We start from the raw sequence: 14,412 nt of genomic DNA, 5'->3' as shown, positions 1-14,412 counted from the left end.
TGCTGGGGCTCCTTGTACACCAGAGGTGGAGATCATGGAAGTACTGAACTCCTGGGCAGGCTGGGGAAGGGTGTTGGCAGCAGCAGGTGTGGAGGTGGGAGGCAGTGTGGCTACTGGGAGAGGGTAGGGTCCGGGTGTTCTTTCCACCAGCTGTGGTGACCAGCTAGGGTGCCATCTCAATTCCACTTACTCTAGGTGGCTGGCCCTGCCGTTACAGTAGGAAAAAGGAGCAGAGAAGAGCGTCAGGTCTAACGAGGCACAGTGCTCAAAGGAAAGTCATTTGGCATGCACTATAAATACAACTGAAACAGGAGAGCCCACAGTGACTGGAGCAGAGGGATTATCTCTGAATTCCCTTCAGCTGGCAAGAAGACCTGGGGCTAGTGGGAGGGAGGGAGTCGCCTGCCTGAGGTTTTGTGGAGATGTCAGCTGAAGAAGACACCCGGATAAGTTGCAAAACGAAGGGAGGCTAAGAAGAGAAAACCAAGCCCAGCTTCCAGGCCTCCATCACCCCATAGCCTTAGCAGGGTCTGAGGTTGACTGAGAAGGGTGCCTGACGAAAGACAGAGGGTGCCATAAAAGCTTGCCTGGGTTATTACTAATGGATTCTTCACTGGATGTCTCTTTCTCTCTCTCTCTCTCTCTCTCTCTCTCTCTCTCTCTCTCTCTCTCCCTCTCTCTCTTTCTCTCTCTCTGCGTGTGATCCCTGATTGACCTTCCTGACCCTGAGTTTCCATTTCCATGTTTAGTGCCACAGACAATCCTTCCATTGTGTTCATTTGATTCCTGTAAGAAAAAACACATTAAATGTTTTATTAATTCATTTCAAAGTGTGTGAGAGAGGCACTAGTTCATTTCACAAAAGCCCAGAACAGGCTGGGCTGAGCTCAGGCTGACGCCAGGAGCCCAGAACTGTATTTGGATCTCAAACATGAGTTGCAGGGACCCGTAGACTTGAGCTATCACTTGCTGCTTCCCAGGGTGCACATATATAGGGAGCTGAGGTTCTGACAAGGCCTAGGACTCAAGCTCAGGTCCTCCAGTATGGGTGCAAGTGTCAAGAGCTTTGGACTAACTGCTGTACCAAAAATATGCCCCCTCTTCCGGTTTCTTGCTTGCCTTTAGGTGACTCCTGACCAAGTGCAAAGTTGTTTCTATCTTTGATCTCATTTAATCAACACAATAACCCCAAGAGTAAAACCATGACCTCTTTTTCATGGATGAGAAAAATAAGGCTTGGCAAAGTGAGGTAATTTGTGCAAGGTCACTGAGAGAGTCAGCAGTGGGCCCAGAACCTGAAACCAGACTCTTTGACCCTACTTCTGTTCTGGTAAGTTTGTTGTATCCACTTGTTTTTTTTTTTTTTTTTTTTTTTTTTTTACAAAGTCGGATATACAGAGAGGAGAGACAGAGAGGAAGATCTTTCATCCGATGATTCACTCCCCAAGTAAGTGCAACGGCCGGTGCTGTGCCAATCCGAAGCCGGGAACCAGGAACCTCCTCCGGGTCTCCCACGCTGGTGCAGGGTCCCAAGTCTTTGGGCCATCCTCGACTGCTTTCCCAGGCCACAAGCAGGGAGCTGGATGGAAAGTGGAGCTGCCGGGATTAGAACCGGCGCCCATATGGGATCCTGGCACATTCAGGACGAGGACTTTAGCCGCTAGGCCACGCCGCTGGGCCCATATCCACTTGTTTTAACCTAACATTTGAACATGCCTTTTAATACATGTGTGTTCATTTACCCATAAATTATAAGGTTCATAATGAAGTTACTATGTTAAGTACATTATACAACACATGAAAGTATTTGAGAATAACGAAAAAAATGAAATAAATGATCTTAAAAAACACAGGGATTAATATTTGTTGATAACTATTACTGGGTAGATGGGGCTGGTTTTAGTAATTTGGCTACTTTTGTATCTATTTGAGATTTTCCATGATAAAATTTCAAAGAAAAAATTGTCAAGTGAAAAAGGGGACAAAGAAATCCAAAGGCGGCCAAGCAAAACAGTAATGGAAACTTTGCCCAGAGTCCTAGGATCAGGCAGGGTCAACAGAGGGTTTCCAAGAATTGCCTGGCTTCTCTGAGGCTGTCTCGCCAGGGCCCGAGGGATAACAGAGCAAGGGCTCGGTTAATTTCTTCTCTGAGATTTCAGCAGCATCAGTGCCGTTCCTTCAAGCTCCTCCTGTGACTGACTGTGCCCAGTGATTCTGGCAATATTGCCGTCCTCACCAATCCCACACGTTCTCATCTCTACATTGAAGGATGTCTTCGGTTCTGACAGATACTGTGTTTTCATGTGACACAGGCCAGGTAACTGTCAAAATAACGAATCACTAATAATTCATTAAACTTTTAAGAGAACAAACACATCATACTCCTTATTATTTGTACACAATGATTGGTTGATAATGCAAAGATTCATATTGGAATGTCAAATAAAAATATGCATGTTGTAGAATCTGATCTCTATTTAGGCAGTTGTATATCGCTGGCCATAGAACTATCTATCTACTTACAGGTATTTTATTATAATCTATAACTGATTGTATATAGGTAGATGAATCCGAAGTATACATTGGATATCAATCTACTTGTATTCTTGTGTCAAGAATATTAGAACAGTGCAGTTATTTTTTTTTAAAGTTTGTAATTTTTAAAATGCACAGGTCTTTTTGTGAAGTCATATATGTATCTATATGTCTATATAGACATATTGATATATAGATTATATACATATAGTCACCATGTGCAAATAATGATTGCGCACAGGTACTCATTTACTTTTTTCTTTACAGGTTACATGTGGTTAAATTCTTGCATGTGAATGAGGTTTTGGTTTTTTTTTTTACACTAAGAATATAATCAGATGAAGAAGTTCTTTTCGTGGAGAGAAGAAAAGCACATTAAAGATTATTTTAGATACCGGTTTAAAGATATAATCATTAAAGGGTAAAATTAGCACAGTACCTGATATCACCGATAAAGTGAACCTGAAGACTCTTAGGGTAATAAACCTCTAACCAATGTTTTTAAATAAACAAATGTTTGGGATATTTTTGTTCCATGGTTGAGTTCTAGGACTTCTTGGATGTCTTACAAGACTGCCTGTCACTAGAGAAGTCCAGAGAATGTTCATCAGGCTGGAGCATTTTGGTTTTTTGAGAACACAAATAAGTACTTCAACACTTGGGTATAAACATTTTTTTTTATAGAGACTATTCGTTCTATTTCTTTTTATACAGCTATCTAATTCACCATGATTTTTTTATTGAGTACTTCTATATACTTAATATTGGGGCCCTGTGCTCAGCCTGTCCCCAAGTCCCCCTTCACATAAACTAGTCTTCAAGGAGAGACCCTTTTCCAACTTGATCCTGCCCCTGTGTTGGCCCGGGCTGTCTGGGCAGTGGTTCCCACAGCCTGGTTATCAGAAGAGTGGCCAGTGCTAAACAATAGTAGAGGAAGCTGGAGCGGGCTTTGAGCTGATAGCCTCCCAGACGGCATGTCCGGGGCAGGTGAGGGACCTGGGTACACTTCCTTCATAGTGGAGCCTGTCTCCTTTGCTCTGGCTCCCTTTCCTTGGAAACAAAGTCTCCATGTAGCTCAGTCCCCACTGCTCTGTGGTGGAGACAAGGGTTGACATCATAAGCACTGCTACTATGCCCAGGATTACTAAGGATCTGCTAGTTGTCCCTTGTGGTCTCAGGCGAGAACCCAGCAGAAGCCAGTCAGGCTTGGCTGGAGAAGAACTCTCTTTAAGGAGGCTACTACCAATCTTAAAAATTTTCTGAGTACTTGTTGAGTGCTTAATAGGATAGACATAGTGAAATTTTACTAAGGCTTTGTAATGTGTTGGGCTCATGCTAAATGTTTGAGTTCATTTAACCTTCACAAGTGTTCTAGGAGGAAAAAACTATTTTTATCTGCATGTTGCAGATGAGAAAATCATTGCTTCCAAGCCATACCATCAGTAGGTGGCTTGGTAAAATTCCAATCTAGGTCTATCTTACCTTTGAACTCATTCTCGAAAATTTCTGTTTTCTATAGCCATACATTATGTTCAAAATTGTGACTGGGGGTCAGCACTGTGATATAGCAGGTAAAGCTTCTGTAGTGATGGCATCCTATATAGGCACCATTTCAAGTCCCAGTTGCTTAACTTTCAGTCTAGTTCCCTGGTAATGCACCCGGGAAAGCAGTGGAAAATGGCCCAGGCACTTGGGACCCTGTACTTACATGGAGACCTGGAAGAAGTTCCTAGATCCTGGGTTTAGACTGGCTCAGCTCCAGGCATTGAGGCCATTTGGGAAGCGAGCAAGCTAGTGGAGTCGCTCTCTCTCTCCTCCCCTCCCCCAGTGTAACTCTGCCATTCAAATAAATAACAAAACAAAACAAACTGTGAATTACAAAGCCATGAAGGTTATAGTATAAAACAGAGGAAAAGGAGTTCACTACATGTGTCGGATGAGGATGCAAGTTTTGTAGCACTAACAGTAAAGACTGTTAACCCAGGTTGGCCAGATGGCTCACTAGGTTTGTGAAACCACCTTATGGAAACTTTTTGTGAACAGAAGTCTAGCTTAAAAAACATAAACTTGCTTACCCAATGCTTTGACTGCATTTCTACTTTCAAGGTGCAACAGGCACTTTGGTGATCCAAGGTTTAGTATAAAGGTTGGTGCAGGTGTACCCAAGGCAGTAGAAAGCGTTTCTCTTTCTGTAAGTCGTTTACTTCATCTTGCCCAGCAATCTTGGAATTCCATCTGGCAAGGAGAATGGGAGATTCTTTTCTCTCCAAGACATTTCTTTTGGCAAATATTTGAGATTCTAAACATGACCAGGGATCTACTGAGCCTTTGTTTGAGAGGAAACAGAGTCCTCCCTGATGAATTGCACAAACACGTCCATTCATCAGTTTCATTCTCAAAGCATCTTTCCTTTCCCATTCTAAGCGTGGAGCATTGCAGGTCAGTCAAAAGAAAGCTAAACTTGGCTTCCTAGAATAGAATAGAAATGTAAAGTACATGACTATTCATATTTCAATCTGTCTCCAGGAGAATCAAACGGCATGTTTTTATTCAAAATACTCTGACAAATAGAGGACTCCCCTCCTCCCTCCACACTGATCTGTTCTTGCAAAGATGGCAGATGACAGTGTAAGAATATCTTCAAAAGCGCTGGAAGTGCTGCAAGCTTGGAACATGGATTTGGATCTTTATAAAGTTTGTATTCAGGGAATGGCAAATGCAGAAGGTTTCATCTGAAGCTCAAAATTCACTGGTGAAAATTTTGGAGGAAAGTCCAAGCAGACTTTGTGCTGCCTGGCAATAGTTCTCACCATTTTGAGTCTGTACAGTGTGGTGAGGGGAGCAGCTTTCCCTTGAAATCCAGAAGTTTGCATTCTAAATCCATTGGTTAGGTTCTTGATCTTGAGGCAATTCTTTAACCTTTCCATTCATCCGTGTCTTATTCTGTTGAATAAATATCCTGCTTGCCCAACAAGGTTATTTAATGAATAAACACAATAATTTTAGGGGACCTAATAAATTCCGTGCCCAAGTTAGGAAAAAAGGAGAGACATACACGGGAGTCAGAAAGCAGGTCAGTATATCATCTTTATTACTGATGAGACAAAGTTCAAAGGCTTGGCTCCTGGTGTGTGGTGACAGTAAGCTCTTTTCCATAGGCACCCAGCTATGCTGGACATAGCTACCCCTCTCCCACTGGGTCAAGTGCTGAGTCTGGAGGAGTGGGTTCCATGCTTGCTCCCTGCGGGCAGGCATCTCTGAGGAGGAGGTGGGAGAGAAGGAGGCTGAATTTGTGCCCCCACACTGCACTGTGACTTTCATGACCTATGGACACTATGGCCTCTATATGTCCCATCCACCATAAAAATCTCCTTCAAAATATATATGCATTTGCACAAAGATGTATTTTTAAAATTCTCCCTGGCCTAAATGACTTTTTTTCTGTTTATTTTAAAAGCAATGGAAATCTTCTTTGTGGAGCTCTTAAAAATATCATGGACTCTTGCTACTGTGCCTAATGAGCAAGTTGGGCTAGCATCCTCAGTCCTTAATGGCAAATTTCCCAACTAGGTAATCCCTTTCACCCTTCACAGAGAGGATTTGGTGATGTCATCGTGGTGGAATGATGTGTTGTTCCAGATGAAAATATGAATTCAGCCAGCCGGGTGCTCCCCATATTCCTAACGAAAGTGTTAGAATGCATTGTGTGACCTGGCCCAGGCTGGAAGTTCTAAGATGAGTAGAATGTTCTTTCTGCCTTGGAGAATGAATTCCAATACAGAGCAGAGGGAAATCAGTGAAAGCTTGAACAAGTCCTGTGCTGAGGGAATTCTTGGAAACAATTCCTTGAGGTAGTTATATGTAAGCTCGGCCTTGAAGAAGGACAGGTGCTTGCTAGCAAGAAAGATTGAGTGGGATATGATGAAGTGAAACAGACATTCCAGGCAATGAAACTAGCTAAACATAAGATTCCCTGGAATAGTTGTGGTATTCTGGGAATTACTGGATTAAAAAACATCCACCGATCTTATCCTTTTGGCCTAAGTATGATATATTGAGTTTTTGCTTGTTCTTTTAACGAGAATGAATAGGAAGAAGGAAAGTTATCTTTTTTTTGGGGGGGGGGAATAGTCATTTTATTTTGTTTTTTTAATATATTTTTATTTTGAATTTTGAATTATGTGGTCCAATTTCGTACAGACTGGGATTCCCCCCAAACAAAAAGTTGTCTTTAATCAATGTCTGCTACATATCAGCTATTTTGCAGGCACATGCCCATTTATGCCTCACCCAAGGGTTTTGGAATGGATATCATTGTCCCATTTTTTTTTCTTATAAGCAAGTGGAGATCTCCACAGTATAGGTAACCTTCCCAGAGCCACAGATCTCTGTTAGCATCAACACAAGACAGACCCCTGGTCTGTTGATTGCTAGTCCTGCTCCTGCCTCCTCACCAACTCTAAAGGGGTTTGCTCAGAGCCGTGTCAAGAAGAGCCCTCACTATATTCCATCTTAGCTTTGATGCTTTCCCAGAGTTTCATGGCGATATTTCACTCCCCAGACTCTCATATTACCAAATGCATTCGTCCACCTCACCTGTTTGCTGCTGAGCTCCACCTGTTGGCAATGCCCCTTTCCTGATATTCCCTGCAACATTCGTATTCTGCTGTTTTGGGGTCTTTGTTTAGGATTCACCTGTGGGGTTTATTCCAGGCATCCAAATACAAGGTGCCACTCTGGGCCTGTCTCCAAACCACAGTGGTATGTGGGTGCTAACAGGCAGCAGTCAAGGAGCCAAGGTGCTGACACTGCGCTCAATGCTTCTTACACATTGCTCCATGTCCTCAACATGCCTCTGAGACAGCCAGTAAGACACTTTCACGGTAAGTATGTGCCACTTTCCCAGAGTGACACAACAGATGCTGTTGGAGGCAGGACTTGAGGCTGGTAGCTTTCACCCTGCGCTGTAGTGAGCAGTGAGGGGGTCTGACCTTTTAGAGTGGTTGAATCTTCACATCAGGTTTTCACTATTCATGAGAAGTTGCCCTCTCAGCTTCTCAGTATTTAGAATCCCTTCTTTGTCTTTCAGGTTCTATTCCTATAGGGTTTCCCCTTCCCTGGAATTTTGTCATTTGGCTGTTTCCTGCTCAGACACTTTCGCTTCTCTTATAGTCATCTTTCTGACCCATGTTAGGACTTCTCTGTGGTCTTTTAGCTCTTTGCTTGCTTTCATCCTCTCCTTGCAATGGCCAAAGGGTAGAATTCTTGAATGTGAAGGTACTTCAGGAGTTCCCTTTCCCCTTTAACAAAGCCAAGCCCTGGGTTTTATCTGTTAGCATACATTTGCCTTTTTCCGTAACAGGAGAACTTTGCCTGGGGGACCTATCCTTTCTCTTTTCATTTTATAGCAGGTAGCAGGACAGCATCACCTTGCTTTGCCTGGTATCAGAATTACACTACTAGGCTACATGTACAAGGCTGAGGGACTGACTCAAGCCTTCTGTGTCTCAGTTTCTTAGTTTTAACAGTTTCTCCATAACAGGATTACTATAAGAAGAAAATCCTCACAGTGCCTAGAACAGTGCCTGGCAGAAAATAAACACACCATAAATATTACTGATTTTTTAAAATTATTAGTCTTTCCCAAAGTTTGGCCAGGTGTCTGTTCTTTCCCAGAACTTGAATCTTGAGCTTAACGGTAAGAGGTAAGAGTGAGAAACCCACTAGAGGTGATTTATTTGGGTAATTGTGCTCTGAAGATATGAGCTCCTGGATCCTGGGACAGCCCTTGGTCCTGAATCTGAAGTAAGATTCTCAACTATTCCTCTTCTTTTCTGCATTCCACTCCTGCCAAATGTTCCCTCCTCCTGTCCGTCTTCCTCTTCCTTTTTTCTTCTTCTCCTTCCTCATCTTCTCCTCTCTACTGATTTGTCTTCCTGCTTTTTTTTCAGTTTAAGGTAATCCCAATTGGTTTCTAGTCCTTCCTGCTAAGAAACACCTCTGAGAAGAGCCCCTTAACCTCAGCTGGAGCACTTCCACAGAACAATCCTCCTCTTTTTTTGAGGGATAGATTCTGATTCTTTAAAAGTGTTTCTTTGTGTTAGGCCAAGCATCTTCATAGGGCTTTGGAGCCAGCATGTTTGGGCTGGGAGCTTGGCTTAGTTGCTTTCTTGCTGTATGGTGTGGCCTGCTCCTTGGGTTCCTTGTCCATAGATCCAGAGGATGGTAGTAGCAACTCCGTCATAGCATTGTTGTGAGGGTTAAATTTCCCCGAGTTTGTGAAACACCCAGAACAGTGCCTGGCGAGAGAAGTTCATATAGTCCCTCCTGTCCTTTAGTTTCCAACAACATCTTTTCGAACTTTACAGAATACATCAAGTCTTCCTTCTCACAGGCTTTTCAAAAACCAAGACACCAGGTTCATGCCTCTCTTTTGTCCAAGTTCAGCATGTCCTGGTTCTTGGAGATTTCTATAGAACTGTTTCCTATCAGGTCAAGCCCTTCTTGGTCTTCACCAGGAAGATCCCAAACTCACTCTTCAACTTTCCTACCTTCTTTTTAACCAATAGGGAAACACAAGCAGACATTTTTTAACATGTCCCCACTTCCACCGGCCCTCCAAAAGGTTCTGTGCCAGCAGGTTGTGGACCCTGGAACACTGAGAATACTTTCCTTCCCTCCAGCTTGAGGTGGGAGGAGGAGCAGGCAGGTACCTGCCCTGTCCAGGCCTGTACTGCAGCTGACCTGACACCTTTCCACACTTAGCTTGTCCTACCCTATGACTATGGCATGATTGCTGACGTGTCTTCTGAGAAGCATGGGTAACTTCCACTCCTAGGAAGGGTCATTCCCACCATGTGGAGAGCAAGAGCCTAACTGAAAACAAATAATTTGCATGACATTTGGTATTGTGGCATACATCAGTTCATTGCAATAGAGTGATGGGTTTATCACAAGCATAACAGCCTTTCTAGAGAAAGGACACAACCACTACCTCCTCGCCCCCCCAACAAATGAGGACATTAAAGCTTGGAGAGGTTGTGGAACTTGCCAAGAGTCACCAAACCACTGAGTGATAGCTTGTATTTGAGATGAATTCAGAGCCCTTTGTGACAAGCTTTGTGCCGAAGGCTTTGGAATAGTTGTTGGATCGTTCGGGTGACCGCCTCACCTATTATATGTGTGATTGTAGGGCCTCCAGTGGACCCCTTCTTAATGGTCATAGATACCATGAAGCATGTGACTGGAGAACCTTCAGACCTAAATACTTCCTGCTCATATGTAGGGAAGGGAAACTTCCGGATGGACAGCCAGAACTTGATGTTTTGGAAGGTGTAATTGCATTCTGGAGAGAAAGAGAATTAACAGGTGAACTAGAAGGGAGAGTCAAGTTCAGTCATCTCTTAACCTCCCACTTATGAAATCCAAGGAAGCTTCCAACCAAGGGGCTAATTGTTTAGAGCTGCTTCCATAGATCTTAAGGAAAACAGGCTGACTGCTGGTTTTCATTTGGATTTCTTTAGACTTAGGTCTTCCAGGTGAAAGAGGATTCTGGAAGTCTGAGCTGGAATGCGTCTGGGCTGGCCTGCCCACCCATTCTTTGGGCAGCCCTGTGATCTTCCAGGTCTGGAGGAGCGACTGAACTCTCTGGCAATGAGGGAGGTGGGGGGCGGGGGAGTAAGCAGCAGGTGGTCAAAGGAGAAGAGACTCTACACTGAATAGGCAAACCAACAGCTCATCCTGGGCATCTCTGAAAACTGGAGAGGGGTTCTCCTAACTTATCTCCTTTCTTGGCTCCTTGTTGCCTGCAGAAAAGATTAATGTGGTTTATAGAGCTGTTCACCACATGACCCACCCTCTGGCTTCCTTCCAAGACAAGCTTCTACATACCCTTTGGTGTGGTTCTGTAGAAATACTCTCTGGTATCTAATATGCCATTTTCCTTTATCACCTCACACTTGTGCTCCTGCTGTCTCATGGTGCCTGTACTATCCTTCCACTACCTCCAGTTCTCTGTCTTTAAAATATCTCACAAATGTTGTGTCCTCTGGGAAATTTTCCCTGGCACTTCTGTTGCTTGCCCCTTTCTGGTTCCCACAGCATTCTAAGGTCTACCACAGCACTTCTCACATTGCCATGTAATTTATTTTGCGGTTAAGTGCACAGACATTGACTCTAAACAGCTGGGATTCAAATCCCAGCTCTACTACTAACCATCTGTGTCAGTTGGGCCAGGTTTCTGTTCACTTGGTTTACTCCAATGTAAAATGTAGATACTAAAAATTACCTTGGGTCCTGTATAGTGGCTTAGCGGCTGAAGTCCTCACCTTGAACACACCAGGATCCCATATGGGCGCCAGTTCTAATCCCGGCGGGCCTGCTTCCCATCCAGCTCCCTGCTTGTGGCCTGGGAAAGCAGGTGAGGACGGCCCAGGGTCTTGGGACTCTGCACCGGTGTGGGAGACCCAGAAGAAGCTCCTGGCTCCCGGCTTTAGATTGGTGCAGCACTGGCCGTTGCGCCTGCTTGGGGAGTGAATCATCAGACAGAGGATCTTCCTGTCTGTCTCTGCTCCTCTCTGTATATCTGACTTTACAATAAAAATTAAAAACATAAATTTTTAAAAAAATAAAAAATAAAAATTACCTCAAAAAGTTTTGTAAGGATTAAATGAGCTAACATGTGCCAAGCACTTAGGCCACTGCTTGACATTCTGTTGAAATGTTAGCTATCATTATCATGATCTTTTTTCAATCACCTGTCATGGTTCACATCTGTCCAGGTTCACCTGAGCATCTTCCATCATGATTAGGCCACCTGTAGACCCATTGTCAATAAGCCAGATTCAGAAGTGATCAAAACCATCCGTGAATAGACACAGATCTACCTGTTTCCTTCCACTGATCCTTTCCCTTGAGATCAGAGCTTCTCCTTGATCTCTTTTTATAGTCCCTGCCAGCATGTATTTCTCAGGTGGAGTTTCTGAATAGCACAATGTCTTCATAGACTTGGTATCTAAACCAAGATAGCAATTTTTTAAAAGTAGGTTTATTTATTTTGAAAGGCAATATTGGGGGGCCTGGCATAATAGCATAGTAATTAAAGTCCTTGCCTTGCACGCCTGGGATCCCATATGGTCACCGGTTCTAATCCTGGTGGTCCTGCTTCCCATCCAGCTCCCTGCTTGTGGACTGGGAAAGCAGACGAGGATGACCCAATGCTTTGGGACCCTGCACCCGCATGGGAGATGCGGAAGAGCTCCTGGCTCCTGACTTCGGATTGGCTCAGCTCCAGCTTGGGAAGTGATGGAAGATCTTCCTCTCTGTCTCTCTTCCTCTCTGTGTATCTGCCTTTCCAATAAAAATAAATAATCTTAAAAAAAGAAAGAAAGGCAATATTGGGGAAAGAAAGAGATGTATCTCCCATCTTTCAGTTTACCCCCAGTTGGCCATAACAGTGAGTGCTGGGCCAAGCTGAAGCCAGGAAACAGGAGCTCCATCTAAGTCTTTCCATGGGTAGTAGGGTCAACACTTGGCTACCTACTGTTGTTTTTCCCACGCCTTCAGCAGGGAGCTGGACAAGAAGTGAAATAGCTGGAGCATGAATTAGTACCCATTTTGGATACCAGCATCACAGGCGGTGGTCACGATGCCAGCTCTACCAAAGCAACATTTTTATTTCAACTGCTTCCATTTCCATAGACCTCTCAGCTGATTCTTACAGGAGGCTGTGAGCATCTGATGCTTACAACAGCCTTAGATTTTGATCTGTGAATGCAGATATCATGTCTGAGTATACTTGGTTTCCAGCAGACTACCAAAGTCAGGATATTTTAAAAACATTGATTAATTTGAGAGAAAGACAGAGTTAGCTCCTACCTACTGGCTCAATCCACAATAGCTAGGGTTGGGTCAGGCCAAAGCTGGATGCTAAAAACTCAATCCAGTTCTCTTACACATGTGGCAGGAACCCAAACACTTGAGCCATCATTGCTGCCTCCCAGGGTATGCATCATCAGGAAGCTGGAATGGGGAACCAGATTCCAGGATTCAACTCAGAATCTCAGATATTAGTTGTGGACACCCCAGGTAGCATCCTAACCACTAGGACAAATGCAGTAGGTTAAAGAAATAAAAGCTGGGAACCAGGAGTTTTGTTGGGGCCTCCCACATAGGTACACAGGCTCAAGTACTCAGACCTTAGTGTTTTTTCAGGCACACTAGAGGGAGCTGGGTGAGAGGTGAAACAGCTGAGACTTGAACTAGCGTCCATATATGATGCTTGTGTGGCAAGCAGCGACTTAACCATTATACCACCATGCTGGCCCCCAGTCAATAGAATTTAATACAAATCTTTCCTTTCACAAAAATGAAAACAAAGGGCCAAGGACTATGAGTGATTTCTCAAAGTCATGTGGCTTTTAAGTATCTGAGTTCAGACCTGAGCTCAGGTCTCTAGTTAGTGCATTTTTTCCCCCTGACTTTTCACTGTGGCATCAGCCTTTGTCCCATGCACAGGCCCTTGCCCAGGCAGAGTGGATGCTCATGTAATCTGGAGTAGCACAGGAGATGCGCAGCACAGTAGTAACTGTTTTAGGGGCAACAGGCTCAGGGGTGATGGGAAACCTTGGCAAGGCTTGCTTTAGCTGCTCAGGACTTTAAACTTCAACCTCTGTTTAGCCATATCTTGTCCTGGGATCTGTAAAGGGTTTTCTCAGGGTCTGTCAAGGTCAAGCTTATCTGCCCCAGTGTTTGTCTACTCACCCAGCACATTTCCTTTTCCCTCTATGTATGTGATGGGGAAGAGGTTGGCTGAATGGAGGAGGCTCATATTTTGTTTTGTTTTAACTTGCTTTGTTCAGAAATTCTGCTTTTTCTCACGAATTGTTTGCAAGGATCTGAAAGGAGGGATCCAAATCCCATGAAGTAACTTATCTAGATGGAGACGACTGCGTTAGCACCAAGTTGCATTATCTTAGAAAGTAAAGCACCACTCACCTGTAGTACAGTGATGTAAAGTCACAGAGTAAGAAATAATGTAATCCAAGAAGTTTGCAAAGGGTGGAGATGATACATCCTTTGGCATCAGTCTAGGGAGTCCTGCACAGGTGCTAGTTTGGAGAATTCCAGTGCAGTGGTAACATTCCTGTAGAGCAAAAAGGCACAAACACATTATGTTGCCTTTGGGCGCTATTTCCCTGACTGAATTCCTGATAATCATTAAAAAGATGAGTAAGCTGTGTATCTGTATATCCCTAACATATTGTTAAGGGGAAAAAAATCAGATTGCAACAATTGTTTGTACTACAAATCCAATTTGTAAGAAAAAAACGTGGTGGAAGTTGCCAACATTTCCATGGCAGCCATAGGTGATTTTTAACTCTTATTTAAATTTTTCTGTATTGTCTGTATTTTTGCAATGCTGTTGAGTTTTATAATTGGGAAAACCATAAAAGGGCCTGCAAAAAATGAAACTTTCTGGTTGTTCTTGGGCTCAGATTATGAAAGGGACACTGCTGGGGTGTCAGCCCCTGCATAATGAAAGTGAAGTGATCTGTAAGCGCTATTCCCCTCTCCTCATGAACATAGAGAGGCAGGAAGAGGTTCATGGGGTGGGAACTCTTGAATTTGAACTCTGGAAAGGGACATAACTTCTTGGAGTCTCCAGTCATCATTCTTTCCCATTTGGAGACCACTTTTACTAGTTGTTAGAGTCTTTCATGGTCTCAGTTCTGTAGTTAAGCAGCATTCTGCCTTATGTGAGCAATCGGGGCCTCGTCTGGGATGCTAACTGCCCTTTATAACATTGTCTTTATAGGAAAATGTGCTCCAAATTCCAGGCCATCAATTTACACTGCAGCTTTAAGGATGTCGCTGTTT

Source organism: Ochotona princeps, chromosome 2, assembly GCF_030435755.1.
Source record: "Ochotona princeps isolate mOchPri1 chromosome 2, mOchPri1.hap1, whole genome shotgun sequence".
Classification (NCBI taxonomy): Eukaryota; Metazoa; Chordata; class Mammalia; order Lagomorpha; family Ochotonidae; genus Ochotona; species Ochotona princeps.
Note: the sequence above shows the minus strand (reverse complement) of the source record.